Genomic DNA, 9,028 nt, shown 5'->3' with positions numbered 1-9,028 from the left:
CAAGACCTATGAACGGAAGAGGAGGACCAAGCCACAATCACAGTGCTCTTGTGGGGCGGGGGTGGTGCCACAGTCTCCTTTCAAGGGGATCCTCACTTTCTGATGCCTGGTGGCGCCCTCAGATGGCTTCCCAAGCATGCTCTGGATCTGAGGTTATTGTTTCCAGTGTGCTCAACCTTTCCACAGATGTCACTGAACTGTGCTTCGCCTGGCCTTCAGGGCATTGACCCGTCAGCAAATAGATAGTGTTTTCAAAAAAGCCTGAATTCTGTTCAGTGTTTTATAATGATGAAAACTGAAGTTGGAAAGGGTGGTAAAACGCTTTGACTCTCCACAGTAGAGTCTCTTGTTCTCTGGCTTTCTCAAGTTCACGCTCATAGGTAAGTGACTTCTACTGTCTAGAATATTTGAGGACTACGTTCTTCAAGTCCGTGGCTTCTAGCTTCTACTCTGGGGGGTGTCATGTTTCTGATTTACTAAAGGCTGTCCTTTTGTCATGCGATAAGCAATACTGTAATGCTTGGATAGGAACTTGCAGAATACATTGATAATTTCATAACAGGATATACAACAGAGATGGCTCTTGGTCACTGTTTCATTTATAACTTTATGCATCAACTCTCTTGAGAATGTGAGTGTGGTGTACGGGGTGTGTGGTGCAAATGGGTGAATGGATCGAATAAACTGCCCAAAGTAAAAATGCTAGTGAACTTTTAAATCTTGGTTTTATGAAAGCACCATGCTGTTTGCACAGATCACCACAAATCGCATCCCAGAAAGCTGGTGCTGATTTATTAGAGAACTCTACCAGCTTTCTCTTTTCTCCATCACCATGCTCATTTCCTCATTCTCCCAATTTTCAGTAATTAAGATACTAAAAAATATGAGCTTCGGATGCATGGCTAGAGGGAGAAAGGTTGGTTTCTAGAATCTAATTTCCCTTTTTAGGTTTCCCTAGCTAGTAGAAATCACATGTTGTTGATAATTTGAACACATTGGTCAAATATCGAATGATGTCTGGGAATAAAGTGTGGTATTTCCAAGTGTTTTGAGGGAAGGCTAGCTTACTAGACATATTAGAGACAAATTATAATGACTGCATCCCAAACTATTAATATTGGGATCTAATGGCGGTTATCATTAAACTTGTAAAGCATTAACTTATTTACAGGGTCTTGTTTAATACAAGTTCTTTCTCTATGCAGCAACACCCCCCACCTCAGCCCCACACATTCCCTACCCCTCCAGACTTGGGTACCCTCTTTCCTCTGCTCTGTAACCTTCTGTTATTTTCTCTGAGACTCCATTTCCCTGCCTGGGAGTTACTGTTTACATGCCCTGCCCCCTACTTGATCGTAAGCCCTTTGAATAATTTATGTGTCCTCCCACTAACGGTAAAGGTGTCAAATATTTGCTGATGGTTGCTGGAAATAGATTAAGAAGTAATGTAGGGGGGAAAAAAAAACCCTGCTCATTCCATAGTTTTAAAGGACACTGAAATTGCTAAAAAACAAAAAACAAAAAACAAAAAATGCCCAAGTTCCATTGCAAGAATCAAGTGTTAGGGTTTGTGTGTTGCTTTGAGCAGATGGGAGAGCTATGCATGTAGAGACCAAGATAGGCTGGGGGTAATGTTGACCTTAAACTCTTGTTTGAGAGCAATTCTTTAGTCCTCCATTTCATTTCATTCCCTTGTCATCAGCTGCAGCCCTCAGGCTAAAGGGGCCTCATTTCTATCCTAGCCTATCTTCCACATTGTTGACTCACACCATCACGCCACAACCTGCTTATCTACAAGGCAGTATTTTTCTATTTTTCTTGCTTCTTAGTGTAAACTAATCTTTCTTTTCATGATCCTTGGGAAAAACCAATCATTTGCTGCGTTTAATAATATCAAAAGTGCACTATCTACATTTCTGCATGTCAGCAGTTGAAAGGCATTTTCAGGGCTTAAAAAAAAAAAAAAATAAATCAGGGACGCCTGGGTGGCTCAGTTGGTTAAGCAGCTGCCTTCGGCTCAGGTCATGATCCCAGCGTCCTGGGATCGAGTCCCACATCGGGCTCCTTGCTCCGCAGGGAGCCTGCTTCTCCCTCTGACTCTGCCTTCCACTCTGTCTGCCTGTGCTCGTTCTCTCTCTGACAAATAAATAAATAAAATCTTTAAAAAAAAAAATCAGAATTTGTGGCTGAAAAGACAACTTTCAAATTCCAGAGGACCAGGAGCCATTCTGCATTTCTCCCTGAGCAGCCCAGGGAAGGGGAGTGTGTGGTCCTGGAGGCCTGGAGAGCTTCTACGAAGGGAAAGGCCTCATAAGAGAAATGCCAAGGAGAATATTCACAGTGGGCTGTGCAGTGGGATGAAGAACATTGCACTCTGTGAGCCTGGCCTTGTACCTCTCGCTGTCCCTCCAGCTCCTCATTGACCGTTAGGGCATTTAGATCCTCCTTATTACCTTGGCCTGCATGTAGGAAAACCCCAGCCTCTTCCTCCTAACTTCAGTTGAAGCAAGGTCCAACATGTTTTAAAGGTAGTATTTGGGAGAAAATGAATTGGAAAGCAGAACAAATCTCCACAGAGACAATCGAAAACCTGATGAGTAGAAAAGGGACAAGAGCCAAAAGCGACAGGAGCCTCGGCACCAATGGCCTATCTGTCTGGGGATGAACTGTGTGGTCTGTGCCCTGTTGAACAAAGATGCCCGTTGCCTGGCCTTCCTAACCGATTTCCTAGTCCCTCCGGGTGGGGGCTCTCAAATTCCACGCCTTAAGAGTGTTGGCATTTTTAAACAAGTATAAAATGGCCGTATCTTTATCTTGCCTAAAATTCTTTCTTAGTTCCCTTGCCATTGGGGTAAGGTCCCAAGTCCTCAGTGTTAAAGATGAGGCCCAGAAGAATCTAGCAGCCATGTCCTTCAGAGATGTCCATCCACTTTCCTTCACACTCGCTGGACATTCTTCTGTCCTTGAGCCCATGTGCTCTCTCTTGGATCTGGGCCTTTTCATGTGCTCTTCCCTGCCAGGGATGCTTTTTTGTCTCCTGTTTCCTTGGCTAACTCACTCTCATCTCCTATGTCCCACCCTGAAAATGCTCTGGCTCCAAGGTCTCTCTGCGCTCTCTAGACCAGGACAGGACCTCTGCTGGAGGGTCTAGGAGATAGATGCCCATGCTTCCTCTTCACTCACAGTCACATGCTTGTCATCTCTTATGTGGCACCTGCCTTCCCTGCCACAATGTAAGTTCCACGAGGATAGGGCAGGTTGGAGGGCTGGGGCTCCATACGATTTTTAGGTTGGGTAAATCAGGCAATATTTCTACCCAGGCACCAGGCTCTCCTGAACTGACCTCGTAATACAGGAGTCAGCAAATATTTTCTGCAGAAGGCTAGAAAGTAAATGGTTTAAGAATTGGTGGGTGGATGGGGGGTTGTAAGTATAGTCTGTCACAATTCCTTAACTCTCTGAGTGTAGCACAAGAACAGCCAAAGACAACATTAAAACTAATGGCCATAATTGTGTTCCAATAAAGCTTTATTTAAAAAAAAACGCAGTGGGCCGAATGCTCCTATTATAGTTATATCTTCACCCTGGAAGAATTCCAGCTTCTAGGAGAACTATTTTCACCCCTGACCTGTTTCTTTTCTCTCTTCTTTCTTTCTCTCCCCTCCCTTCCTCCCTTCTGCCCTCCCTCCCACTCTCCCACCCTCCCTTCCCCTTCCTGCCTGCCTGCCTGCCAGCCTTTCTGTCATTCTTTCCCTTTCTCTTTTTCAGTTCTCCTGCAGGATCAATAGTCAGACTGGAATCTTGACATCACACTTAGCAACCTTGATGCAATGATCCATGGTGGGCACTGACATTTTGTATTCTTTGGATTTTTGGGTTGTCCCTGACATAGCTTATAGAACTTTATCTCGTCTAGTTTTGACAGCCTCAACCCCCTAGGGCAGTGCTTATTTATTTCCTTTCTGAGGTTTGTCAGTGTCCTAGGTTCTGTCAGGCAACCCATCCAGGTGTTACTTTCTGTCTTCTCTCTCTCCTCCCCAGCAGTGGTCTTCCAGAATATTGTTGCTAGTGTTCTAAAGTAGAATTATCTGTGATGTGTCTACCAGTAAAGGTCAGGAGACTCTCCTCTGTATTGATAAGATTACACATCTTATCAAAGAAAAGAAAACTTCAACCCTGGATAGTTAAACAGAAGTACATATAGTCTGCACACAGACCACACGTCATTTAGCAGAGAGGGACAGTAGATCCGGCATGGACAATGAAAAATTCTTGGGGGTTCCACAAAATAGGTGGCCAAAGTCTGCCAGCCAGTGCTTAGGAATCTTGATTTGTGACTTTTGACTCCCTAGATTTTCTAAATTTATTGGAAGACCATCTTCCTGGAAGATTTTAAAATTCTCAGTTTGTGTCCAAAGAGACTTTTAGGAGATTAAAATCATTTACTTTATGAAAAGGCAGAGTGAAAAGGAAATAGCATGGTACCTCATTTTCAATTCTGAGTTCTTTTGTGTGGTTAAAGTAAAATTGTGTTATTGTAAATTGTTAGGAAACCTTAATTAAAGCTTCTTGCAATGTGTGATATCCGAGAAACCTTCACACACTTTAGGAAGCTCAAGAGCAAAATTGTTAGCTTCGGTACTATAGATAACAGCTGAGAGAGTACAATTAGATGACATTACATCTGCTAATATTGATGGGGGAAAAAATGTGACAACACACCAGAGTACGCTTAAATCGTGGAATGTACCAGGTGAAGAGGAGACACACTCTTGTGACCCTGTGAAACCTGTTGACCACTGAAAACTAGATTCCCACTATGTTCCCAGGGTTTCAGAAACTATCAGAGGCACTCTCTAGCATCTGCTATGTTTCCCAGAATCTCATCTAATAGAAAGGGAACTAAACTGTGGAAGAAAGCATGGTCTAGTGATATACCAGAATTTCATTCTATGCTTAAATGATATGAGGTAATCCATCTAACATCCAATTCTGGAAATATCGCCTTTCCTGGAAAATATCATAGGCAAGGCTTTTGCTTATTCATTCTAGTAATTTTGGTATCTTGTTGTCCTTTCCCAGACTCAACATTATAAAATTGCCACTGTCTTTGTGGATGCATGCAAGTCATGAACTTTTCCAACACCATGGCCCTCAAAAGTCATCACTGCTATTTCTGAGCTGGGCAGAGATAAGGGAACTAGCTTCAGTTTCTGACTGAGCAACCAACCGAAGGGGTGGGAACCAGTAGTTCTGATGTCCAAGGGCAGGAAAGGATGCATTTCCTTCCTAAAGTAAAAAAGCAAATTCATCCTTTCCTGACTTCAAAAAAATTAATTTTTTACTCAGATGTGTTTGACATATTACATTGTGGAAGTTGAAGGTGTACAACTTGTTGCTCTGATACACTCATATATGGCAGTATGGTCACCACCAGAGCTTTAGCTAACACCTCTATCATGTCACACAATTATCATTTCATTTTTGTGGTAAGACCATTTAAGATACAACCTCTTAGCAATTTTGGAGAATGCAATATGGTACTTTTGACTATAATCACTCTGCTGTGCTTTAGATCTCCAGAACATACTCATCTTCTAGTTGCAAGTCTGTATCCTTTAATGTCTCCCCAATCCCTCCACCCTCCAGCCTCTGGTAACCTCCATTCTACTATTTCTATGAGTTCAGCTTTTTAAGATTCCACATATAGGCAACATCATATCATGTTTGTCTTTCTCTGTCTGGCTTATCTTATTAAAAATAATGTCCTCAAGGTCCATCCATGTTGTCACAAGTGGCAGGATTTCCTTCTTTCTTATGGCTGAATAATATTCCATTGTGTGTACATACACATACACATATGTAGTTTTTTATATATTCTATATATGTGTGTGTATATATATATATATATATATATATGCCACATCTTTTTTTTTTTTTTTAAGATTTTAGTTATTTGAGAGAAAGAGTGAGAGAGAGAACATAAGAGCGGGGAGAGTCAGAGAGAGAAGGAGACTCCCCTTGAGCAGGGAGCCCGATGTGAGACTTCATCCTGGGATCCCAGGATCATGACCTGAGCTGAATAAAGGCAGTCACTCAGCCAACTGAGCCACCCAAACACACTATGCCACATCTTTTTTATCCATTCATCCATTGATGGGCACTTACGTTGTTTCTCTATCTTGGCTATGGTGAATAATGCTGCAATAAACACAGGAGTACAGGTATCTCTTCAAAATCCTATTTTAATTTCCTTTGGGTATATACTCAGAAGTGGGATTGCTGGATCATATGATAGCTGTATATTTTTTTAAGATTTTATTTATTTATTTGAGAGAGAAAGGGAAGGAAAGAGAGAGAGAATGCACAAGCAGGGGCAGAGGACAAAGAGAGGAAGAAGCCGACTGACTACCCGCCAAGCAGGTAGCCTGATGTGGACTCAATCCCAGGATCCTGAGATCATGACCTGAGCCAGCGCTTAATTGACGGAGCCACCCTGGCACCCTTGTATTTTATTTCTTAAGGAACCTGCATACTGGTTTCCATAGCGGCTAAACCAGTTTATATTCCCATCAACAGGGCATGAGGGTTCCCTTCTCTCCAAATGGTTATCAGTACTGGTTATTTCGTGTCTTTTTAGTGATAGCCCTTCTAACAGATGTGAGGTGATATGTCATTATGGTTTGGATATGTGTTTTCCTGATGATTAGTGATGTTGAGCATCTTTTCATGTACCTGTTGGCCATTTGGATGTCTTCTTTAGAAAAAATGTCTATTTAGTTTCTCTGCCCTCAGTTTCTCTGCCTCTTTGCCCCATTCAGGCCTTCAAAGGACTGAATGAATAATGCCCATCTGCACTGGTCAGGGCAGTCTACAGATTCAAATGCTAATCTCTTCTGTAAACACCATCACGGACATTCCCAGAAATAATGCTTTACCAGCTATCTGAGCATCCCTTAGTTCACTCAAAATGATACATGAAATTAACCATCCCATCAACCTCAGACAAACTCAGTCTGAAACCAGGATAAAAATGAAACAAAGACGAGTCCATAATTTTGCCCAAACACAGGCAAAAAGAAGGTCATTGTGCAACCTTCAAAAATATCAAACATCCCTTTCTCTTGCTATGAGTGACTATTTCTGCACCCAATCATGAAATTGCTCTGGCTTTCCGACAGCATCCAATCTGGAGCAAACCCTGGCTTTCTTGGATCCTCTCACAAAACACACAACTGAAACCCAAGTTCTGCAATAGTTTCTTCCTAACACCTTCTAACTGAGACCCCCATAGTCCGCACTGGGTGTTCTCCTCTACTGCAATTAAGTAATAAATCCAGGTTGTTCCACTACAGTTGTGTTCCCAGTGGTCTTTGGCTGAAGGGCACTGTCAATGCCACAAGGGTGGAAATCCATGCTATGCATGAATTTTGGTGTTTGAGAATATTACTCTTAAATAGTAAAATAGATATCCCAACAATCATTGCATTCATAAAGAAGTGAAATGTAAGCAAAGCCAATGTGAAAACAACTGTACAGAATTGCTGAGGGCACAGAGAGGGAAAATGAAGAGAGTAGGTTGGTTGATCATCACTCTCCTTTTTAATAGAGGGTGGCTTACTGCAAATGACCCCCATGGGAGTGGTAGGGGGATAGTTTCTATGTTTGAAGGCCAAAAGGAATATTAGCCGTCTTCTCCTTTTGTGTCAGCTGATGTGCAAACACAGTTTCATGTCATTTTCACACTAGTCCTCCAAGGTAGATTTTATCACCATCATTGACTAGAATGATGGAGAATTCAGGGCCTGGAGAGAGGTTAAAAAACATATACAACAACATGGAGTAAAGTCATAGGATCTGTGAAACTCTGAAGTTCATGGACAAGACACTACACAACTGGCCTCTAAGTGCTGCCAAATATTTGCACACCAATAGAAAGAAACATTTTTTTTAAAGATTTTATTTATTTATTTAACACACAGAGAGATCACAAGTAGGCAGAGGCAGGTGGAGAGGAGGAAGCAGGCTCCCCGCTGAGCAGAGAGCCTGATGTGGGGCTCAATCCCAAGACCCTGGGACCAGGACCTGAGCTGAAGGCAGAGGTTTTAACCCACTGAGCCACCCAGGCGTCCCAGAAAGAAACATTTTTAAATGAAGAACTAAGCCAGGGAAAAAAACCATTGAATACTGAATATTTTTTAAAAAGTCTTATCTAAAAATTAGGAGATGTAATATTACAACTATTGTTAAAATTTTATTTTCTCATTATGAAAGTCTTTCTTTCTTTTCCTTTTGAAAAACAAATTTTTGGTTAAAATTTCAAAAGTGATATAACCCATGAATGTTGCATTCTCTGAATGTAATACTGCTATAGTGAAAAAAATTTGTTGTTAAATAAGAATTTTGAATCTAGTTGATGTACTTTTTAAAAAAATTTTACTGACCTCCTAAATTGCTTAATGAAATAATGTTTCTCACTCCACTTCTTAATAATGAGTTTATTTTGTAAAATTTATTTTTTATAAATCATGTTGATTGGCACTATTATGTTGATAATAACATTTGATAAAATGTAATGAGAAGGGTACTTTATCTCTGTGGATTTCCTTCCTAAAATACACAGTCCCTGTCTAATCCTGAGGAAAATCTAGAGAAAAGTATCAGATAAGTTCCATTTTAGGGGACATTCTACAAAATAATTGTGCTCCTCAAAACTGTCAAGGTCATCGAAAACAAGGAAAGTGTGAGAAATGGTGAGAGCCAAGAGGAACTTAAGGAGATAGAATGACTTTATATAATGTTTTCCCTCTACATCTTTGCAGTACTTCGTACTACTAGATATTGAACCTTTGCCAGTATTTCAGTTAATGGTTTTAGTATTCATTGCTGATCGTTACCCAAAATCTATTCATTAGAGTGCCAGATAATGATTTCTCTAAATTTATTAGGTTTTAGAAATCAGTAATGGATGTTGATTCTTATTGATACCTTTTCTGCATCTAACAAAATGACCAAAGTTTTTCATTGA

At 41.0% G+C, this 9,028-nt stretch overlaps 1 protein-coding gene across 3 annotated transcripts in view; it reads left to right on the top strand.

Moving 5' to 3' along the window:
- The window catches only part of ABCB11 (ATP binding cassette subfamily B member 11), a 98,490-nt gene continuing 89,462 nt past the window's right edge, over positions 1-9,028 (top strand). For all 3 annotated transcript variants that reach the window (XM_032355860.1, XM_032355861.1, XM_032355862.1), the window contains exon 1: positions 1-380. The gene's annotated coding sequence lies outside the window, so the exon portion shown is untranslated. The remainder of the gene's footprint in view (positions 381-9,028) is intronic.

This window comes from Mustela erminea, chromosome 8, assembly GCF_009829155.1.
Source record: "Mustela erminea isolate mMusErm1 chromosome 8, mMusErm1.Pri, whole genome shotgun sequence".
NCBI classification, from domain to species: Eukaryota; Metazoa; Chordata; class Mammalia; order Carnivora; family Mustelidae; genus Mustela; species Mustela erminea.
The sequence above is the reverse complement of the archived record's forward strand: the minus strand, read 5'-3'. Positions and strand labels throughout refer to the sequence as shown.